Raw genomic sequence first — 23003 nt, 5'->3', positions numbered from 1 at the left:
GACTCGGTCCTCTCATCGCAGCACAGGCCGTGTTCTTCGGCCTCCGGCATGTAGCGGGATGGTGCTCCGATTCAGGCGACAGACACCGGGCTTCGAAAGTACACGCGTGATTCTCAGGCCGGGGACAGTCCGGAGTTGATTAACACTATTATCAGTTCTGTTTGATTTTTCTTTGCCAACAGGTTGTTACAGATTTTGATTTCCAGTGAGGGCGCATCCAGAGGGTAACTCACCGGCAACAGCGCTGTTCCGTGTTGAGTGACGATGTCCTGGTAACGGGACTCAGACTAGAAAGTGTGTGCGAGAAGCTGACAAGAGATTTGGACACCGCTCAGCATGTCACAGAAACCAGCCTCCGTCTACACGTCTTTCTGCATCACGGGTCACAGACTCTGTCCGCTCTGGGCATCTTCTCCTCTCCTTTTGGGCCGATGATACAACAGACTGACACCATGAACCGGCTTAAGGACAGTTTCCACCCCGCTATTGTAAACAGTGACGATGTCATCACAGACACTTGCCAATTCCTGTTGGTGTGGTGCGGGGAGCGTTCGATCCGGGTGCATCACGGACCGGGATGGAGACTCCATTGCATCGGACGGCAAGGGGCTGCAGAGCGTCGACAACTCAGCCGGCTCAATCACGGGCTCCCTGAGGAGAACTGAGAGAGGCGATGCTCCAGACGGCGGCATTCATATTCCAGAACTCCCCACGCCAGGGACAGGTCCACTTCTCGTCAGGAAAAAGGTACAGGAGTCTGTAGACAAACACTCTGTGCTTCAAACGCAGCCCGACGAAATCTCCCAACGGTCCATTAAAATTCGCTTTCTATTCCAGTCGTTTTGAATACTCTATTTTGCAGCTTCTATTGATTTTATGAACGACATAAAACACGTTGATATTCTGTCGAGACATGCGGAATGCGAAGAAAACTTCAACCATGCCGGCAATCAAGCGCCATTTTGAAAGTATCTCTGCCGGATCCTTTAATGTCCTCCCAAACCTCTCCGCTCTCGCCCACGTTAGCACACTCACCCGTGCATGATTTGAATGGATGAGGGGATTTGAAGGAATACACCGCGATTGTCAGCCGACCAGTCGTGCAGTGCCGTCCGTTCCGGACTGCCAGATACAAATCCGGCCGGACCCTTGCACGCTTTTCATCCGAGCTGGGGTGAGTGTCGAGCGAGCGACTAGGCCTCGTGGAAAAACAGCAAATGCTAACGAAACGGCCAGGTTGCCGCCCGATGCGCCACAAGGCAAGGGGCGGAACAACAGCATAAACCGCTTTTGTTAGATGCTTTATTAAAATTCCGGGGACGAGTGTGTTCCCGCTAAATAATTTGGAGGCTTCCCCAACCAGAAGCCCCGGATGAACATCCGACCCACAACCGCCTGAAGGCAGATCAGTGGCGTTCCGGTCTGTCGGGCAAATAAACCACAGGAGGCGCAGGTACGATCTCTGGTCCGACATCCCTCGTGGGAAGTGGAAATTCCGGACCGAAATCCAATCCCTGAAGGATGCTCCAGAGCTGTGGCTGGTCTTGAATGTTTCCACCTCTCACAGGGTGAAAGGAAGCGACATAAGCTGTGGATAGTGTGGAAGACCGGCAGAGAATGCAGCGCGATGTAGAACAGTTGCAGATATGGGCTGAGAAATGGCAGATGGAGATTAACCCAGATAAATGCGAGGTGTTGCACCTTGGTTGGGCAAATGTAAGGAGACAGTTCATTGTGAAGGGTAAGATCCTTAACAGTGTTGCTGAGCGGAGAAATCTTTGGATTGAAGTTCAATGCACCTTGAAAGTGGCTGCCCAGGTCGATTGTGTGTTTGAGAAGGCTTATGGAATGCACGCTTTGATTTGTCGAGGCATTGAGTTTAAAGTCAGGAGGTTATTTTGCAACTTTATAAGACACTGCTTAGGCCACAGCCGGACTATTGCGTACAGTTCTGGGTTCCTCACTACAAGGAGGATGTCGAGGATTTGGAGAGGTTTCAGAAGAGGTTTTGCGGGATGCTGCCGGGTTTGGAGGACGTGATATCATGAGAGGCTCGATAAAGTTGGGCCATTTTCTCTGGAGAGGCGGAGGCCGGGTGAAGATCGTATAGAATTTTATCTGATGAGGCACAGGTCGAGTGGGTAGGGAGTACATGTCTCCCCGGGTAGAAATGTCTAATAGCAGAGGGAATGCACTCAATGTGAGAGGAGTACGTTCACAGAAGGCGGGAGGTGGATGTATTTTAATCAGAGGATGGTGGATGCCTGGAATGCGCTGACTGGTGAGGAGTTCAAGGTAAATACCACTGGACGTTTGAATCGGCATACGGATGTGAGGAATGGAGGGAGATGGACATTGTGCAGGTCGACGTGATTAGTGTTCGGGTGTTTTGATTTCTTCTTTTGTCGGTACGGCACAACATTGTGGGCCGAAGGGCCGGTTCCTCTGCAGTAATATTGTCTGTTCTGTGCTCTATGCTCTATAGGTGACAATTAGGCTTCGCTGCCAAATGAACTCGATGCCTCTTGGGCTTTCTTTGGAAACTTTTGAAGGCTGAAAGGCTTTGACAGCGTAAATGGGGAGAAGATCTTTCCTATGGTAGAGGAGCCCAGGATAACAAGACACAGCCTCAGGATAGAGGGTGCCCACTAACGGAAACTATTTGCACAAATATTAGTGAATGTCTACGATACTGTGCACTGGAGGGTTCTGGAGTTAGATAATTGAGAGTATTTAATCAGACGGATTGTGGAAACGAGAGCTGCGTGGAGTTGGTAAACACATGTGCTGAGGGCCGTGCCAGATTCGCTACGATTGTACTGGGTGACAGGGGAAGATTAAGCCGCTGTGCGCTTTACACGTGTTCCGATTTTACTGTGTTCTTATCTCCAGAAGTGGAAGTAACGTGAGCGAACTCAGGAACAAAGGAACTTGGCAGCTCACGCAGAGAGACGTAAACTGGGGGACAAGTAGAATCGTGACGTGTAGAAGTGATGACGTCGGAGAGTGACGCATTCTTTTGTGCAGTTTCCAAGGGCGTTTTCAAATACTCACGCTGACAACTACTAAGCCACAAACTCTACTCCTCATAACGTCCCTTCAAGACAATAGACAATAGGTGCAGAAGTAGATCATTCGGCCCCTCGAGTCTGCACCGCCATTCTGAGATCATGGCTGATCATTCACTATCAATACCCAGTCCCTGCCTTGTCCCCATATCCCTTGATTCCCCTATCCATCAGATATCTATCTAGCTCCTTCTTGAAAGCATCCAGAGAATTGGCCTCCACCGTCTTCCGAGGCAGTGCATTCCACACCTCCACAACTCTCTGGGAGAAGAAGTTTTTCCTCTACTCTGTTTTAATTAACTGACCTCTTATTCTCAATCCATGCCCTCTGGTACTGGACTCTCCCAACATCTGGAACATATTTCCTGCCTCAATCCTTTAATTATCTTAAACGTTTCAATCAGATCCCCTCTCAATCTCCTCAATTCCAGTGTGTACAAGCCTAATCTTTCCAATCTCTGCGTAAGACAGCCCTGCCATCCCAGGAATCAACCTAGAGAATCTACGCTGCACTTCCTCAATTGCCAGAATGTCCTTCCTTAAACCTGGAGACCAAAACTATACACAATATTCCAGGTGTTGTCTCACCAGGGCCCTGTACAAATGCTAAAGGACATCCTTGCTCTTGTACTCAATTCCCCTTGTAATAAAGGCCAACATTCCATTTGGCCTCTTCACTGCCTGTTGCACTTGCTCATTCACCTTCATTGACTGATGAACTAGGACTCCTAGGTCACTTTGCATTTCTCCCTTACCTAACTCTACACCGTTCAGACAATACTCTGCCCTCTTGTTCCTGCTTCCAAAGTGGATAACTTCACATTTATTCACATTGAATGGCATCTGCCAAGTATCTGCCCACTCACCCAGCCTATCCAAGTCTCCCTGTGTTCTCCTAACGTCCTCTTCGCATGTCACACTGCCACCCAGTTTAGTATCGTCAGCAAACTTGCTGATGTAGTTTTCAATGCCCTCATCTAAATCGTTGACATAAATCGTAAAGAGCTGTGGTCCCAATACAGAGCCCTGTGGTACCCCGCTAGTCACCTCCAGCCAGTCCGAGAAACACACATTCACTGCTACCCTTTGCTTTCTATCTGCCAACCAGTTTTCTATCTATGTTGAAACCCTGCCCCCAATGCCATGAGCTCTGATTTTACTCACCAATCTCCTATGTGGCACCTTATCGAATGCCTTCTGAAAATCTAGGTACACTACATCCACTGGCTTACTCTCGTCTACATCCTTGTTACACCCTCAAAAAACTCCAACAGATTAGTCAAGCATGATTTGCCCTTGGTAAATCCATGCTAGCTCGGCCTAATCCTATTACTGCCATCAAGATATGCCACTATTTCGTCCTTAATAATGGACTCAAGCATCTTCCCCACGACTGACGTTAGGCTAACAGGGCGATAGTTCTCCGTTTTCTCCTTCCCTCCCTTCTTGAAAAGTGGGATAACATTCGCCACTCTCCAATCTTCAGGAACAGATCCTGAATCTAAGGAATATTGGAAAATGATTACCAATGCATCCGCAATTTCCTGATCCACCTCTTTTAGAACACTCGGATGCAGTCCATCTGGACCCGGGGATTTATTAGCCTTCAGTCCTATCAGTCTACTCATCACAGTTTATTTCCTAATGTCAATCTGTTTCAATTCCTCTGATATCTTATGACCCTGGCCGATCCATACATCTGGGAGATTGCTGGTGTCCTCCCTGGTGAAACAGATCTAAAGTACGCATTAAATTCTGTTGCCATTTCCCTGTTTCCCATAACAATTTCTCCCAATTCATTCTTCAAGGGGCCAACATTGTTCTTAACTATCTTCTTTCTCTTCACATAGCTAAAAAAGCTTTTGCTATCCCCTTTTATATTCCTAGCTAGACTGAGCTCATACCTGATTTTTTTCTCCCCGTATTGCTTTTCTAGTTAAGATCTGCTATTCCTTAAAACTTTCCCAATCATCTGGATTCCCACTCATCTTAGCCCTGTCATATTTCTTTTTCTTTAACGCTATACAATCTCTGACTTCCTTTGTCAACCACTGTGGCCCCTTCCCCCTCTTTGAATCCTTCCTTCTCATTGGAATGAACTGCTTTTGCACCTTTTGTATTATCCCCAGGAATATCTGCCACTGCTGATCCACTGTCTTTCCTGCCAGGGTATCCGCCCATTTAACTTTGGCCAGCTCTTCCCTCATGGCTCCGTAGTCTCCTTTATTTAATTGCAACACTGACACCTCTGATCTGCCCTTATCCCTCTCAAAGTGTAGATAAAAACTTATCATGTTATGATCACTACTTCCTCATGGCTCCTTTACTTCAAGATCACTTATCAATTCCTGTCCATTACACATCACCAAGTCCAAAATAGCCTCGTTCCTGGTTGGCTCAAGCACAAGCTGTTCCAAAAATACATCCCTTAGACACTCCACAAACTCCCTATCCTGGGGTCCAGCACCTACCTGATTCTCCCAGTTCACCTGCATGTTGAAATCTCCCATAACGACTGCATTACCTTTAGCACATGCCAGTGTTAACTCCCTAATCAACTTGTACCCAATAACCACGCTACTGTTTGGGGGCCTGTACACAACACCCATTAGGGTCTTTTTACCCTTACTGTTCCTCAGCTCAATCCACACAGACTCTACTTCCCCTGTTCCTAAGTCACCCCTTGCTAAGGACTGAATCTCATTCCTCACCAACAGGGTCACCCCACCCCCTCTTCCCATATTTCTGTCTCTACGATAGCACGTATACCCTGGTACACTCAATTCCCAGGCCTGATCCCCTTGCAGCCATGTCTCCGTTATCCCAACAATATCGTAGTTCCCCATTTTCATCTGAGCTTCAAGCTCATCTGTCTTATTTCTGACACTACGTGCATTCAAGTATAGAATTCTTAGCCCATTCCTCTTCTCTTTGCTTAAAACTCTGTCTATTGTACCTAACCCAGCTCCTTGAACTTCCATCGGGCTAATTGCACCTTGAATTTTGATGACCTTCTCAAGATCATCCGAACCTTCTACACATTTAACCCCATGCTCCTTCTGACCAACCCTCTGTACATGTAACTTTTCCAACACATGTTCTGTCTCACCTTTCTCCTTTACACAATTAATATTTGGGAAACGTGTATTCCCCACCTGTCCCATATTCTTCATCATATCATCTTCTCTCGTATTCTGGATCCCTGCCCCCTGCACATCTAGTTCAACCCCGCCCCCCCCCCCCCCGAGCAGCACTGGCAAACATTCCTGCAAGAATGTTAGTACCCCTCCAGTTCAGATGTAGACCGTCCCTTCGAAACAGATCCCAACGTCCCTGGAACAAAGACCAATTATCCAAAAACCTGAACCCTTCCTTCATGCACCATGCTCTCAGCCTCGTATTAATGTGCATAATCATTCTATTCTTCGCCTCACTCGCACGTGGCACAGGTAGCAATCCCGAGATTGTCACCCTGGAGGTCCTGCCTTTCAGCTTCACTCCTAACTCCCTGAACTCTCTAAGTAGGACCCCCTCACTCACCTTACCTACATCATTGGTCCCTACATGGACCACTACATCTGGGTTCATGCCCTCGTTCTCAAGAATAGCCTGCAACCGATCTGAGATGTCTCGGACCCTGGCACCAGGGAGGCAACATACTATCCGAGCCTCCCGATCTGCCCCACAAAATCTCCTATCTGCCCCCCTGACTATAGAATCCCCGAAAACTATCGCTCTCTTCTCTTCCCTCCTCCCCTGCCTAGTTGAGCGTTCAACCTCTGTGCCAGAGGCAGGACCACTGCAACTCATTCCAACTACAAAACACAAATATAGCATTTCAGGACCGGCAGACTTGGGACTGCATTACACCCTGGGAGTGAGTGTTGCAGCCGGAAGCTGAGGGAACATCGCCGTTGTGTGAAGAGTCGTGGCTGCCGAGGCAGAATTCACGTAACAAAACGAAACTCAGGGTCCTAATCTCTCCCCGCTTCACCATCCTACTGTGCAGAAACTCGGGGTCTGTTCAAAGCTCGGCGTAAATTTATTATCAGTGTTGGCGTACACTATACAACCCAGAGATTGATCTTCTTAAGGACAGTCATGAATCAACGAGAAGACAGGGAGACCTGTCAAATATAGGCAGACTACCCTGAACACGTGTTCATTCTCCTCTCATCCTCGACGATTTTAGTCTTGCTCGTCGCTCTAATTGGCTCGTTGATTCGCTGTCAGAAATCGACGTAGCATACACCCCCGCTGATAGACGTGGCTGCAATCTCCGCACTCATCAACACCGAATCTGCAGGAGATCTCAGAAGCACCAGATCGTTCAGTCGGCCCAAAAGTACATCCTTCGAAGGGAAACTGCGGGTTGCAATCGATCACAGTTCAGGAGAAGTGTATTTGGTGAAATAAGTGTATCCAGTAGTTTTGTAGGCTGTCTGCAAGATGTCGCCGTTGGTCACTGGCACTCTCTTGCCGGAGGTCGTGCACTCTGCTTCACAGAGATAATACGAAACACTGACCCTCTGGACACACCACTCTCTGCCGAGAAGGCGTCACCATTCACCGTCTGGGTCAGACTGAGGTAGAGACAGCGGGGATGTTTGCTTCATGATTAATTCATCATCGTGCAGAGTTGGTAGGTCAGCTTGCGGTGGTACCGGACGCTGATGAAACTGTATGTTCAGCTTCTGGTTGCACTACTGTATGCAAGGTGTTATTAAACTGGAAAGAGTGCAGAAATGATTTACAACATTCTCCCAGGGTTTGGGGAACTGATTTGAATGGAGAGTTTGGACCAGCTAGGGCTTTATTCCAGTGTTCGCTCTGGGGATGGCAAGCGGGAATGCGCTCGTCTGCAGACTGCTTTGGGTTGGCCCTTGCCAACGACATTCATGGACACAGGGACTTGGACGATATTATATTTGCTGTGTGCACGATTGAATGCTTACTGCTATCGTATATGTGTAGTATGTACCATGTGCTGAGTGTGACTGTTCGTACAGAGTCATGGACACAGGGACTTGGGCGATATTACATTTGGTGTGTGCACGATTGAATGCTTACTGCTATCGTATATGTGTAGTATGTACCATGTGCTGAGTGTGACTGTTCGTACAGAGTCATGGACACAGGGACTTGGACGGTATTATATGTGTTGTGAGTGTGATTATATGCTTACTGCTGTTGTGTATGTGTAGTATGTACCATGTGCTGCGTGTGACTGTTCGTACAGCGTTTGGTATCTTATCCCGGAGGAACGTTGTTTTCTCTGGCTGCATTCTTCGCTATATATGTGCGGTTGGATGATAATTAAAGTTGAATTTCAACTTGAACTTGAGTGTAGGAGACTGAAAAGCGATCTAATGGAGGCGTATAAAATCAGGGCGGGTGTAGAGGGTGAGAATCAGTATTTGTCCATAATTAGAGTGTGAACGACGGGGCTGCTGACGTTTAAGGTGAGAGAGGAAAGGGTTAAGAGGAGCAGGCGCAGCATCTTTTACAGACGAAGAACGATATCCATGAGCTGCCAGACGAAGTGGTTGATGCAGGAGCAATGGTAATTGTCGAATGACAGCTGGCCAGATGCATGGATTAGAAATTTTTACATTGTATTGGTCAAACGCTGGTAAATCTGACTGGGTTGGATGAGGGACGTCACTGGCCATCAAAGCCCAGCTTCCCTGCTCCATGACTCTCCGACTGCATGGTTCTAATTTCACATCAGTTCGTTTTTGTGTTGATTTGTTTTGTTAATGTAAAGTATTTTGGGGCGGTGCGGTGGAGAAACGTCCCCAGCAGAAGAGCTGTAAGACGCTCCTTCCCTCTGCTACCCTGCAGGTCAAGGTTGGGTAAGGTGAGGCATCTGCTTATATCTTACTTCCCCCTTTCCTCTGCAATATGATCGCCCAAGGACGTCAGTGTGTGATGATGCCAAACTTTTACAGGAATTTAATAAAGCTCAGCATTATTTATTGAATCGACCAAATGTAGTATTACGTAAAAATCACGTAGTAGACAATAGACTTTCTATTTGCCTACACCCGAACTTTATAACTATACAAAAGGACCACAAGCATACACAAGTATTTCTTCCTCTAACTATTGCTTACACATTGTCCCGTTCAAAGTAAATATGTATTTCGCGCCTTTTCTCAGTTCCTCTCTGAATTTCCGCTGCGTTAATCCATAGATACACGTCTTTGTGCAGGTACTGAAAATCTGCATCATAAAACCAACCTGCTGGGCGATATACACTGGATTACTCAAGAACCGATCAAGATAGAAGAAGTTTCTCACCGGCCAGATCAAAGAATGCACGACATATATCATCCATAGTAACATGAAATTGGCCGAAATGGTGAAAAGTAAAACCATGGACTTCTTCCGATTCTTCTCCTCTGCATCATCCTTTGAATTCTCTCCATTGTTTCGGAATTGCTTGCGAACTTCATTGGCCGCGATAATATGTCTGACGGTCAGAGCATTGCAGAGTGAAATGAACAGGATTGGTGATAAGGGGGTTATGATGCTGTCGATCCACTCGTAAGCTCTCCACAGCGGTGATGTTACATAATCAGGCGTACCAACGCAGCCCCATCCGACATTGTTAATCATAACTAAAGGTTTATGCAAAAAATGGAAAGGGATTGTCCTCGCGCAGCTTGATACAATCACAACAGCGATAATCACCGAAGCTGTTTTCTCGGTGCAATATTTTAACTGAAGCTTCTGACAGCAAATTGCCACAAAGCGATCGAAGGTAAAAGCGACGGTAAACCAGACAGAACAGTCCACAGCTATAATGTACGTGACAAAATTGATGCTACACACTGGCGTGAGATACAGAAAATTCAATGAGAAATACATGAAATTAACCCGACGTATTATCACTTCGACAATAACCACCAGCAGATCCGCCGTTGACATGGCCATCAGGTAGCGAGTGATGCATCTGGACAAACCGCACCTTCCTCGTGACAGGATCACAATTGCCATCAGGTTCACTGCAAGAGACAGGAAATGTACAATTATGTAGCCATAATTACAGTGTATATAAAGACATTTAAGTATATGGAGACTAGTATGATTTCTCCCAATTCTGTATTGAATAAATTTCATTTTATGATCACGTTACCTCCTGCATGAGGGAACAGAGGAAGTAAATCTAATTGTTGAAGTTACTCGATGAGCTGACAAGCAAAATGCGATGTCAGTAACAATCACAACTGCCCAGATGACTCACGATCGATTCTAAACTTTAGATATCTTTCTCTGTGCAAATCGGCTGTGTCACCCGCTGAAAAGTTCCAGCATTTTAATTTTTTTAAATTTCTTTTTAAAAGAACATGTGACATGTCTATTGTAGTATTTTATAGTGGCCGGTGAGAGAAAACGCGTAAGGCGTTTTTGTCTCCCTGCTATACGGTTAACCCTGGCACCATTAACCACTGCCCCATTGCTCTGTGCTCTCTGCCACAGGCAGGGCTTCTCACATTACACTGGGTAATGATAATAGTCACGCATTAGGATTTAAATGAGGAGACATGTTTCACTCAGAAAGCGGCGGATCTCAGGAGTCCTTTGTCCTGGAGGGAGGTAGATGACCAGACACTGATTTTACTGAAGGTGAAGGAGGATTGATTTTTAGATTTAGTTTTATGAATTGTGGGATAAAGGGACACCTATTTTGTGAGTCCATCTTGGTCCGGGGGATCGTCCCTTCGCTTGTTGGTGTGGCGGAGTTTTGATGAGATTGAAAAACATCAATTGACGGAACGCAGAACTGTGCAGGTATCGACGTTTCGGATCGAAGCATTCCGTTCAGACCAGCAAGTGTCAGAATCTGCATCTCCTGAGTCTCTAGGAGAATGGGAACTACTAGAGATGAGCATCGCTGACTCATAACGCGACAAATACACTTATTCTAGTCCGTTGGTGAACCACAAACTGAACCAAATAAACAGCAGAGAGCTCCACATCAACAGCAGATGCGAAAACCAGATAAAGGGTAAAAATTATTGATTTAATATGCCTGTATGATGTTCAGATAAACTGACATTAGAAATGAAACGTTAATTATCTCTGTTCTGATCCCTGTGCATCAATAGAGCATTTTTCACTTACTCATATGACTTATTTATTGAAATTGATGGAAGCAGTACATTTCCTTGTCTCCGTTAATAATTCATTGAAGAACTTTTAAACCAGTTGCTTTTATCCACACTAAACACTCCACACGGATAAAGACTAAGCATAGCCATACAGTGATATTTAATTTCAATCGTCTTTTTCTCACCTGGGACACCGACGGCAGCAAGAACCGGGTAATAGATCCGGTCTATGCGGAAAATTAGCAAGTACCCCATCTTCTCGAGAATCAGACTTGATCATCCCAATGAATCAGGTTGCTGAATGTAGTCGTTATTATAGTCCAGAGTAAACTCCGGGTGGAGAGTCACATCAGGGATACAAATTACGATTTTGTTTACAGTCCAGTGAACTAGCAGATTAATTAATCATGTTTTTCTTTAATTATTTTGCCTTACAGTTATTTTTCTTCATGAGTAGTGAAGAAAAAATAAACAATTTAAACTCTCCTTGATACATATTCATGAATAGACTGGTACTTTTTCCACAACATGAGACTCTACATGCCGGGCAAATCAACACAAAACAGAACAGAATGGGAGACAACAAGAAACAAAAGACAAGCAACAAAACAAGCTCCGTTTCTCCCTCCAAGACAAGCAGATACACGGGTCTCCAAACACGGAAAACACTCTCTTGTTCAGCCTCCAGCCGGCAGCGGACGCGGGCATGGAATGGGCTCACAGACATTGGAACTGGAACAGTGGTCTGTAGTTCTCAAGCTGGCGACAACGCACACACACTTAATTCTAATATTTGTGTTTTAAAAAAAATTATTAGCAGATTATTATAATCATGAAAGCATTTGGCAGGAGCAAAGTGGAACGAATCTCAATATTTCTCAGAACAAGTCAGATTATGTGGCCACTTCATCCAAGTTCAGGCAGCAGGTGAACAACGCGGAGAACTGTCCCCTCACCGCAGTGTGTTAATGCATTTACAAAACCTCCCATGAACTCAGCGAGAAATGGCCACAAAGTCCAATTTCCAGACACTATTATTCACCATTTCCTTAAGGACTAGGCGCGGCCGGGATCACTCTCCAACAAATAGCCTGTCTAATTGTCTTTTAAAGGTTGTGACATCGTGGTTTCAACAGTCCCCTCTGGCACCTTGCGGGTGTCAACAAATCACTGTGCTTAAACAACTCTGTCCCCTCAAACCATTTTTAAAAACAACATTCCCCAAATCTTAACTTCATCCACATTAGTTTTCACATCCAACTCATGAGAGGAAAGATTCTCAATATCTACCTGATCAACTTGTCTAATAATATTATATCGGCTATTATAATCCACGGCTAATTATGGTTGTAAGCTATACATTTTCACGGTCCTTATTTTATATAAATCTGTAACCTCTTTCAGTTCAGTGTAAACACACCATGAATGTTCGATCTGTTATTATAAATAAATATCCAATTTCTGATCCAAAATATTCAAAGTCCTGTGAAGACAAGCGTTTCAGCCGTATTGCTAAACACCTCGATATAACTTCTGCAATGTGGGAAAAACAAAAAGTAATCTCGCCAGCAGTAAACCTGAATATTACGGACAAACCATAATTCCGGAAAGGTACATTGACATTCGAATGAAACAGGACGTATTGGAAATGTCTATAACAGTGTATGAAGTTTCTCTAGATCTATCAAAAAGAGACTGAATAAAAAGGGTAACGTCAAAATGCAAACAAAGAAAATTTGTATTCGGGGACGCATGTTTTACCAAATGCTGCGCTGAGATTCATTTTATTGTTGGCATTAGTGGGAGAAAATAAACAACTTTAGAATTGGCCGATTCGTCACCACCATTGATTCGGCCAATAACGGTGATGTCAACATCACATTAAAATACGGGATTGGGGCTGTACTTCTCCACTCAATAATCAGTTCAAACGCTGAACGTTGAACGATGAAAAGATATTTCCAATGTTCAGAGTATATTTATGATCAAAGTATGGATACAGGCCGCAGTTGAAGGGCCTTGACCAAGTCACATGAAGAGTTAAAAAAAAACATTCCAAACACACACACACAAACACACACACACACACACACACACACACTCACACACACACACTCACGCACACACACACGCACACACACGCACACACACACACACACAAAACCCTGCTGTAGTTTCTGACTCTGTATCCATTCACACACACACACACACACACACACACACACACACACACACACACACACACACACTCACACACACACTCACACACACACTCACACACACTCACACACACACACACTCACACACACACACACACGCACACACACGCGCACACACACACACACACACACACACACACAAAACCCTGCTGTAGTTTCTGACCCTGTATCCATTCACACTCACCAACAACACGTTTTGATCTCAGTTTCACCATTTGTTTCTCATGGCGGCAAGGAGGGAAATTCGCCCCTTTACCTACACGACATCTGCTGTTAAAACGAGTCAGCATCACTTTCAGGTCACAAGAAGGAATTTTAAAGCGGATATTCTGGTCTGTGTTTCTTTTCCATTCAGTGTGGTTTTAACAGGAACGTGCTAGTCAGATACGATGGTAGAATGAGATGCAAACATTGCGCTTATGGGACATTTGACCGGGTAGAGAAATCAACTGGGCGGGAGGATACGGCCCCCATCCCTGTTATTGGCGTCAGTGTCGTGGAGCAAAACTGTTGGAAAAGCCAATGGGCCTGTTTCCATTGTCTATAACACTCCATGTCTGTCAGGTCTGTCACTCTATGAAAGAGCGGAGCGGTCCTGATCAAAGACTGATTCCTCTCAATCGATGCGGTCTGATCCGCTGAGTTCCTCCAGCATTTCATGCGCGTCACTCTGGGTTTACAGCAACGATACAACCTCTTGTGTTTAGGGATCCGTTTTTATTTCCCCGAGCTGTTTACTTTCAGAAATCCGAAATATATCATCCAGAGATATAAAACAAGGCACAGAGGTTCTGTAGTCTTTCGATGCAGCGGTCTCAGAGTTATTCAGCACAAAGATCAGCCACGGCTGCCGCTTTCATGACTTTCACGTGTCTCACCCCTACGCCGTGACGTTCTGAACAATGCGTCATCCTGCAGCGGTTCATTGACTGACACAGACTGAGCCGTCAACATTGATCACAAACACGGGAAAATCTGCAGATGCTGAAAACCCAAAGCAACACAGACAAAATGCTGGAAGATCTCAGCAGGTCAGGCAGCTTCTGTGGAAAGGTGTTCACTGTCGACGTTTGGGACCTGGGGCGTTCTTCAGGACTGAGGAGGATGGCGGAGGATGCCTGAATAACAAAATGAGGGGAGGGGACAGAGGCTCGCTGGAGGGGTGATAGGGGAATCCAGGTGGTTGAAAGATCGTGCAGGAGAACAAGTGATCTGCTAGGAGAGGAGAATAGCAGTAGGAGCAAGCGAATGAGGAGGGGACCCGAAGGGAAGTAATAGGCAGGTGAGAGGAATTGAAAGATCAAATTGGGGAACGGAGAAAGCAAGGGGGAGGGATTTGTGCACAAGTAGGAAAATTCGCTATTTATGCCGTCAGGATGGAGGTTACCCACACGGAATATAAATCGGTGCTCCACCGTCATGAGGGTGGCCTCATCCTGATACAGGAGGATGCCATCGATCGAAACGTCGGTCTGGAAATAGGGATCGTAATTAAAATGTTTGGCCACCGGGAAGTCCTGCTTGTGGCGGGTGATGTGGAGATGCTCAACAAAACGGTTCTCCAATTCATGACCGGTCACTGGTCTCAGTAATGCAGCGGAGGCGGCAGCGGGAGTACCGGACACAACGGAGAAATAAAAGCTGCCGGTTCTCTAGGGATGGAGACAGAGAGATCGAGAAGGAATGCTCAGATACTCGTTCCCCTACATTCTGGAATGAAATGCAGCTGACGGCACATTGCGTGTGAGTGAGAGAGAGAGAGAGAGAGAGAGAGAGAGAGAGAGAGAGAGAGAGAGAGAGAGAGAGAGAGAGAGAGAGAGAGAGAATATAACCACAGAACACTGAACAGCAATGGAAAAGAACCAAAGTGGCTGACTGAACTAATCCCTTCCCCCTACACAATGTACATTTCCTTCCTTTTTCAGTACATACATGTTTCTCTGTAAATGGCTCTTAAAACTCTCAATTGTTTCTGCTTTAGCCACCACACCAGACAGCGCAGTCCAGACACGCACCAGTCTCTGGTGGCCGAAAATACTTCCCGTTACATCTCGTTTATATTTACCCCTCTCTCCTGAACTGTATGACCTCTGGTATCAGACATTTCAGCCCTTGGTAAAAGATATTCTACATCTAGTCTAATTATGCCTCACATCATTTTAGAAACATCTCAGATCTGCTCTCAGCCTCCGCCACTCCAGAGAAAGCAACCCCAGTTTGTCCGAACTCTCGTGACAGCACATACCCTCTAATCGATGTATTTCCAGAGTAAACCTCTTCTACACCCTCCGCAAAGCCTTGACATCCGTCCTATGATGGGTCGACCAGAAATATCTACAATATTCCAGCTGTGGCCCAACTGCAGTCTTATAACTCAACAACATAATCACTTGTTTTGAACTCAGTGCCTCGACTAATTCAGACAAGCCCGCCAGGCGCCTTCTTATCCAACCTGTCAGGCTGCATTTGGCTCTGAACTTGGAACCCGTGACCCCTTGCTCATCACACTGTTAAGGATCTTGCCCTTGACAGTGAACTATCTCTTTGCATTTGACAGACCAGGTTACAACACCACATTTGGAGAGTTACAATCCATCTGCCGTTTCTCTGCTGATGTCTGCAACTGATCCATATACTCTTGTATTCTGTGTCAGTCGTCTACGCTGTCCACGACACCGTCAATCCTCATGTCAGCTGCAAATTTACTAACCCACTCATCTGAATTTGCATACATGCTATTTAAATGCGTAACAGCAACTATCCCGGTGGAAATCCCTGCAGAACATCACTAACCACAGACCTCCAATGAGAATCAGTCCCCTCGACCACTCTCCTCAGTCTTCTATGGTCAAGCTATTTCTGAATCCAGCCCAAGGTCCAGACCCATCCTCAACAACAGCGATCAGGAGTTGTGTCACTGTTTCCTGTCTATTGACCTGCTGATGGGTTGGTCACCTCGCCGGGTTCATTACCCAACACAGGATCCACTGCAGCCCCTCCTCCTGATGCTCTATCAACACATTGGTTTAACAAACCCTCCTGGATGCACCTGGCAAATTCTGCCCCGTCGAAACCTCTTGTACTCAGAGATTCCAGCTTATAGTCAGGAGGTTGAAATCCCCCATGACAACAACGCTATTGTTTTTACACCTTTCCTGGATCTGACCGCATATCTGTTGCTCAATGTCCCGGTGACTACTGGGGGCTCTGTAGTACAATGCCGTCAGAGTGATTGCACCCTTCCTGTTCTGAGTTCCACCCATAGATCCCCTCTGAGTGCAGTTGTGGTATTTTCTGTGATTAGTTGCCCGACTCCCTCTTATCGTTTATCACCCTCGATGAACTTTCTAAACATTCAAATCCTGTGACATTAAGCACCCAATCCTGTCCGACTATCAAACAGCGGACGCCAATGGATGAAGTTAGACAGAGCGATTAAGGAATGCAGGTGTAGCGCCCCGGTTAAGATTATTTATTCACTGCCAGGCTGCAGGTATTTCATTTCAGCGGATCTGTAAGGACAGTCTGTTCTGCTTCCAGCCTGTTTGGGTTTGAGCTGAGATAAGGGGCTTGGTTGCTCAGCTGAGGAATCTGGTGTCAGCCAGTCAGAATGGTGGAACTGGGAGAAGGTTCAAGGGAACACTGGGCCGAGAGGGTTTTGTGGGAGACACTAGGATGGGGCGATGTCCTGTTGGGCGGAGCTGGGAGAAGACAGGGGGGAAGATGGCTGAGGATGGTCCCACAATCGCCACCAAATTAACTGCAGGGTGGACAAGCAGAAACGTGAATTAGTGATCAGATACTTTCTAAGCCATTTGTCGCGTATCGTTAACAAATAAATCGGAGAGAATGGCAAAAATATGATAAATTCTGAACTGCACCCGTTTCGGACAGACGAATGACTTCGGTCTTAAAGATAATTTGTCGAGGTGGACTGATCGAAATTAAAACATTTTCATTGCCGTTGGATATCTTGACCTGCTAACGAAATCACCTATAAACGATGCCGCACTGACTTATGACGTCAGCAAGGGAAGACATCCGGAATCAGGACCAACTCTTTCTTTCCTTCCTGTACTCCCCTATCAAGATCACACGGTGTGAAAACTGCGATTCGTGACTTCTCGTAACGACCGGGTCAGCTGCAGCTTGGAGAGACAAACGTAACCCAATTTCCACTATCAAATAACCGGAGAAAGTTGAAAATAAATTCAAATCAATTAAACTGTTGATAATGAAATCCTCAGATTAAAGGTCATTGATGTCGGTGTTTATCAGAATACGTGAAATTAAACGTACAATTAAACAGGATTAAAATTTGAAAGCAATATCTTTGGCCAGGGAAACAATAATTGGTGTTGAAGAAGAAAGACAAAACGCTGGAGGAAGTCAGCAAGTAGAGCAGCAACGATCAGGGGGTGGGGGTGGTAAATAAACAGGCTTTTGTTAAATTTGGGCTTCCATGATTCACATCCCATTGCTCGTCTTCATCTGGAATGAATGTGTGTGAACCCGGCATTTTTCACAAGAAGAAAACACCGGTCACACTGAAATTGTGATCAAATCCTCAGATCACAGTGCGGCTGAATGGAGAAGGAATGTGATGACTGAGAATCAGAGAGAAAATGCAAACGGAACATTTCAGTCTGAAGCCTCTGACCTTCATGACCAGTGATTCCAGAGAATGAAATAACACATGATCCAATCAGACTGGAAACTATCCAAGAAAGGAAGATGTCTAGCACTCACTATTAGGAAGGCGGCGGGCCAGTTATTAGTGACATGATCCCAGGTTTCTTGCAAGTGCATAAAGTAATCGGGCAGAATGAAGATAATGGAAAACCAGAATAGTGTAAGGACATCTGCTGGCCTTTGAGGATTAAACACACAACTTAATAACTAAAGCCAATCCGTATCATATATATTTGGATTATGTGGAAAGGACCAGACAGCGTGGATGTGGAGAGGACGTTTCTCATCGTGGGGGTATCCGGAATTAGAGGGCACAGCCTGAAAACTGAGGGGTGACTCTTTAGAGCAGAGTTTAAAAGGAATTGTTTTAGCAGAGAGTCGGGAACCTGTGGAATGCTCTGCCACAGGCTGCGATGGAGGCCAACCCCGTGGGTGCACTTCAGCCGAATGTTGATCAGTTGTGGCATCGAAGGATTTGGTTAGAAGGCAGGTGTATGTGGTTGAGTGGGATCCGGGATCAGCCATGTTGGAGTGGCGGAGCAGATCCGATGAGCTGAATGGACTAACTCTGTTCTTATAGATTCAAGAAAATGATCATGAAGACGCTGCATAAAAGTGTTTGGTGCATGATGAAACAGGTGTTTTAGTGGAAAATGGTCAACAACTATCGCAGAGAGCTGAATACTTTGACTGAGCGACCACAACCGATTCGGATGCAATGCGAGACCCAACACAAGCTTGAGAAAGAAGGGCTCATCTTCCCTTTGAGCGGTTACAGACTCCTGTGGTGGGACAGTTGTCTACGTCAGAAATGACCATTTTGCCAAGCATCCATCTGAGATACGGCCTCTATGTCTTTCCTTCTACCACTGTAGTCTGGCCTATTGTGTTGCCTTGCCATTTGCAGTCGATTATGTTACGGATTCAGCAACAATAAATATATGAGTGAGGCAGGGGTTTTTATAACAAATAAAACGTTTATTAAACACTGAAACACAAATCCCCAAAAGTAAACAAACCACTCACGTAACCGGAAGTCAGCTGCTGTGCGGCAGCTTAAACAGTTCTTAAAGCGATGAAGCTTAAACAGTTCTTCAAAGTAGTACTGCAAAAGTTCAAAATGCTTGCAGTCCATTTAAGGGAGAGACTTTTTAAGACGATTTAAATTCTCTTTCACGTCGCGTTGTTGTGGTTCCCAGTCGAACTACTTTTCCCACGAAGGTGGAAAATGAAACGGCTTAAAGGCACTGACCTCTCCTTTACAACACTGTACTCAATCCTTTCTGCTATTCACAGGGATTAACACGAGCACAGTCAACGAACTCCTTCCGAATGAGGATCAAACAAGGTCGAACCTGTTTCACAGTCGAAATCGACTTTCCTCGATCTTTTAGCTCCCGAACTCCGATCTTCACTCTCCACTGATTTTTAACTAGCAGTATTATAAAGAAACTGCTTGCAATGACCTTTTAAACTTTAGGCATTAAATAAAACTCCATCTTTCAACTAAACTGCGTCATAACATTAAATCACGCAGTGGCATGAAGCCAACATGGCAAATCCAGCCACGAACTGCCCCTCCTCACAGGGAGGGGTCCTCCTTTTATACACTGTTAAAAAAACCCGTCACATGACCTCGACTGGCGGGAAAATGACGTCACTCCACCATCACAAGACCATTACCTCAAGTCCAGTATAGCTTCAACACCTGTCACGTGACAAGCATACCACTCGGACTTTGACTTACCCTATTATTTTAATCCTTTGTTCCATCCAACTTTCGTCAATCGCCACAGCTGCTGAAAACATGTCTTCGGTCTTTATCACGGGGACCAGAATAAAAAGTCCTACGGCTTCTGTTTCCTTGTGTGCTGCTTAAACTCGGAGAACATTCAGCATTTCCGGTTCTACTCCCCATGCTAACTGTCGGTTTGTGCTGTGTTGGTTCAAATTCTATTGAAGTTTAATCGTGACCGTTGCCAGCAGCCCGCAAGGCTGGAAACAGCTTGAAAATCGCCGACTAATGAACAATTTATTAATTCATAAAACTCTCCTTTCCGTAGTGTCCCAGAAGAACAGGAAGGCTGGAACTCAAAAATATCGCCGGTACGACCCCTCCACGATAATCCACTGCCTTGCTTACATTCCTGGGTCTAAACATTGGGAAGGCATAGAAAGCACCGGGTTGCTTTCGCGCAAAGGAGCAGTAGACATTTCTCACGGAAACACATTAGATTCCTCCCGTGTTGGTTTAGGTAATGAGGAAGGAAGGAGAATCAGTTTTCCCGGAATGAACTGGGAACTTTGATAAATGTAGCGCTCGGAATAGATAGCGGAAACAATAGTGAAAGAAGCGGAGGCTGCGAGACGTTTACAAAGTACGGGAAACAAACGGGATGTGCGGGGTAGGAAATGGAGAATAAATATCTCTCTCCACATCGATTATTATTCACAACACACAGCGGCCTTGTCCGATAAAGGTTGTATTTTTTACTCGTGTACAGAAACAACAACACAGAACTGTACATGACCTCCGGATTCAATAAATAAAGACCGCTATAGATACACAGGACTGTGATGGACAGAAATGAGCTCTTCGGCACGACACGACCTCCCCTGCCCACGTCAGCTGAAAGTGACATGTTCGGTCTGAGTGAGTTCTCAGAAAGCCGGACGAAACAAAGCCGTCGCCATGTCTCGGAACGAAACATGATTCGATGCAATTCACATTAAACGGTCAAATTCTGTTTTTAGTTCCCTATCCATGTTTCCCATCAACTCCGCCGAGATTCCGCCACGCATGCGCGCAGTTGGGGTAATTTATAAAGGCCAATCAAACTAATAGTCTGGGGAAAGAGCAGGCCGACAGAAACACGTAAAAACAAAACTGCTCTGGTAGGTTTGCTAGCATGGTTCGAGAGGGTTTAAATTAATCTGCAAGGGGAATGGGACCCGGAGCGATAGAGCAGTGAAATAAGTGCATGGAGTAAAGCCAGATCTAGCATATAGAGAGGCTTTGAGGAAAGAGCAGCAGATTAAGGGGTATAAAGGTAGTAAGGTAGAAGGGCTAATGTGTGTGTTCTACAATGCAAGAAGCATCAGGAACAAAGGTGATGAACTGAGAGCTTGGACACATACATGGAATTATGATGTAGTGGCCATTACAGAGACTTGACTGGCATCAGGGCAGGAATGGATTCTCAATATTCCTGGATTTCAGTGCTTTAAAAGGGATAGAGGGGGGAGGGGAACACTGGTGGCATTACTGGCTAGGGATACTATTACATATGCAGAAAGGGTGGGTAATGTAGCAGGATCATCTTTTGAGTCAGTATGAATGGAATTCAGGAACAGGAAGGGAGCAGTTACTCTACTGGGGGTACTCTATAGCCCCCTTGGTAGCAGCAGAGATACCGAGGAGCAGATTGGGAGGCAGATTTTGGAAAGGTGCAAAAATAACAGGGTTTTTATCATGGTTGACATCAACTTCCGTAATATTGATTGGCACTTGATTAGTTCCAAGGGTTTAGAAGGGGCAGAGTATATGAAGTGTGTCCCGGATGGATTCCTGTCACAGAATGCTGACATGCCGACTAGGGGGAATGCCATACTAGATCGAGTATTAGGTAACGAACCGGGTCAGGTCACAGATCTGTCAGTGGGTGAGCATCTGGGGGACAGTAATCTCCGCTCCCTGACTTTTAGCATTATCATGTAAAAGGATAGAATCAGAGAGGACAGGAAATTTTTTAAATGGGGAAGGGTAAATTATGATGCTATAAGGCTAGATCTTGCGGGTGTGAATTGGGATGATGTTATTGAAGGGAAATGTACTATGGACACGTGGTCGATGTTTGGGGATCTCTTGCAGGCTGTTAGGGATAAATTTGTCCCGGTGAGGAAGATAAAGAATGGTAGGGTGAAGGAACCATGGGTGACAAGTGAAGTGGAAAATCTAGTCAGGTGGAAGAAGGCAGCATACATGAGGTTTAGAAAGCAAGGGTCAGATAGGTCTATTGAGGAATATAGGGTAGCAAGAAAGGAGCTTAAGATGGGGCTGAGAAGAGCAAGAAGGGGTCATGAGAAGGCTTTGGCGAGTAGGGTAAAGGAAAACCCCAAGGCATTCTTCAATTATGTGAAGAACAAAAGGATGACAGGAGTGAAGGTAGGACCGATTAGAGACAAAAGTGGGAAGATGTGCCTGGAAGCTGTAGGTGAGTGAGGTCCTCAATGAATACTCCTCTTCGGTATTTCCCACTGAGAGGGAACTTGATGACGGTGAGGATAATATGAGTGAGGTTGATATTCTGGAGCATGTTGATATTAAGGGAGAGGAGGTGTTGGAGTTGTTAAAATTCATCAGGACAGATAAGTACCCGGGGCCTGACGGAATATTCCCCAGGCTGCTTCACGAGGGAAGGGAAGAGATTACTGAACTACTGGCTAGAATCTTTATGTCCTCGTTGTCCACGGGAATGGTACCCGAGGATTGGAGGGAGGCGAATGTTGTCCCCTTGTTCAAAAAGGTTAGTAGGGATAGTCCAGGTAATTACAGACCAGTGAGCCTTACGTCTGTGGTTGAAAAGTTGTTGGAAAAGATTATTAGAGATAGGATCTATGGGTATTTAGAAAATCATGGTCTGTTCAGGGACAGTCAGCCTGGCTTTTAGAAGAGCAGATCAAGCCTAACAAGCCTGATAGTGTTCTTTGAGGAGGTGACCAGGCATATAGATAAGGGTAGTGCAGTGGCTGTGATCTACATAGATTTTAGTAAGGCATTTGACAAGGTTCCACATGGTTGGCTTATTCAGAAAGTCAGAAGGCATGGGATCCAGGGAAGGCTGGCCAGGTGGATTCAGAATTGGGTTGCCTGCAGAAGGCAGACGGTCGTGGTGGAGGGAGTAAAT

This window comes from Hypanus sabinus, unplaced genomic scaffold (assembly GCF_030144855.1).
Source record: "Hypanus sabinus isolate sHypSab1 unplaced genomic scaffold, sHypSab1.hap1 scaffold_162, whole genome shotgun sequence".
In the NCBI taxonomy this organism is placed as follows: domain Eukaryota; kingdom Metazoa; phylum Chordata; class Chondrichthyes; order Myliobatiformes; family Dasyatidae; genus Hypanus; species Hypanus sabinus.
Note: the sequence above shows the minus strand (reverse complement) of the source record.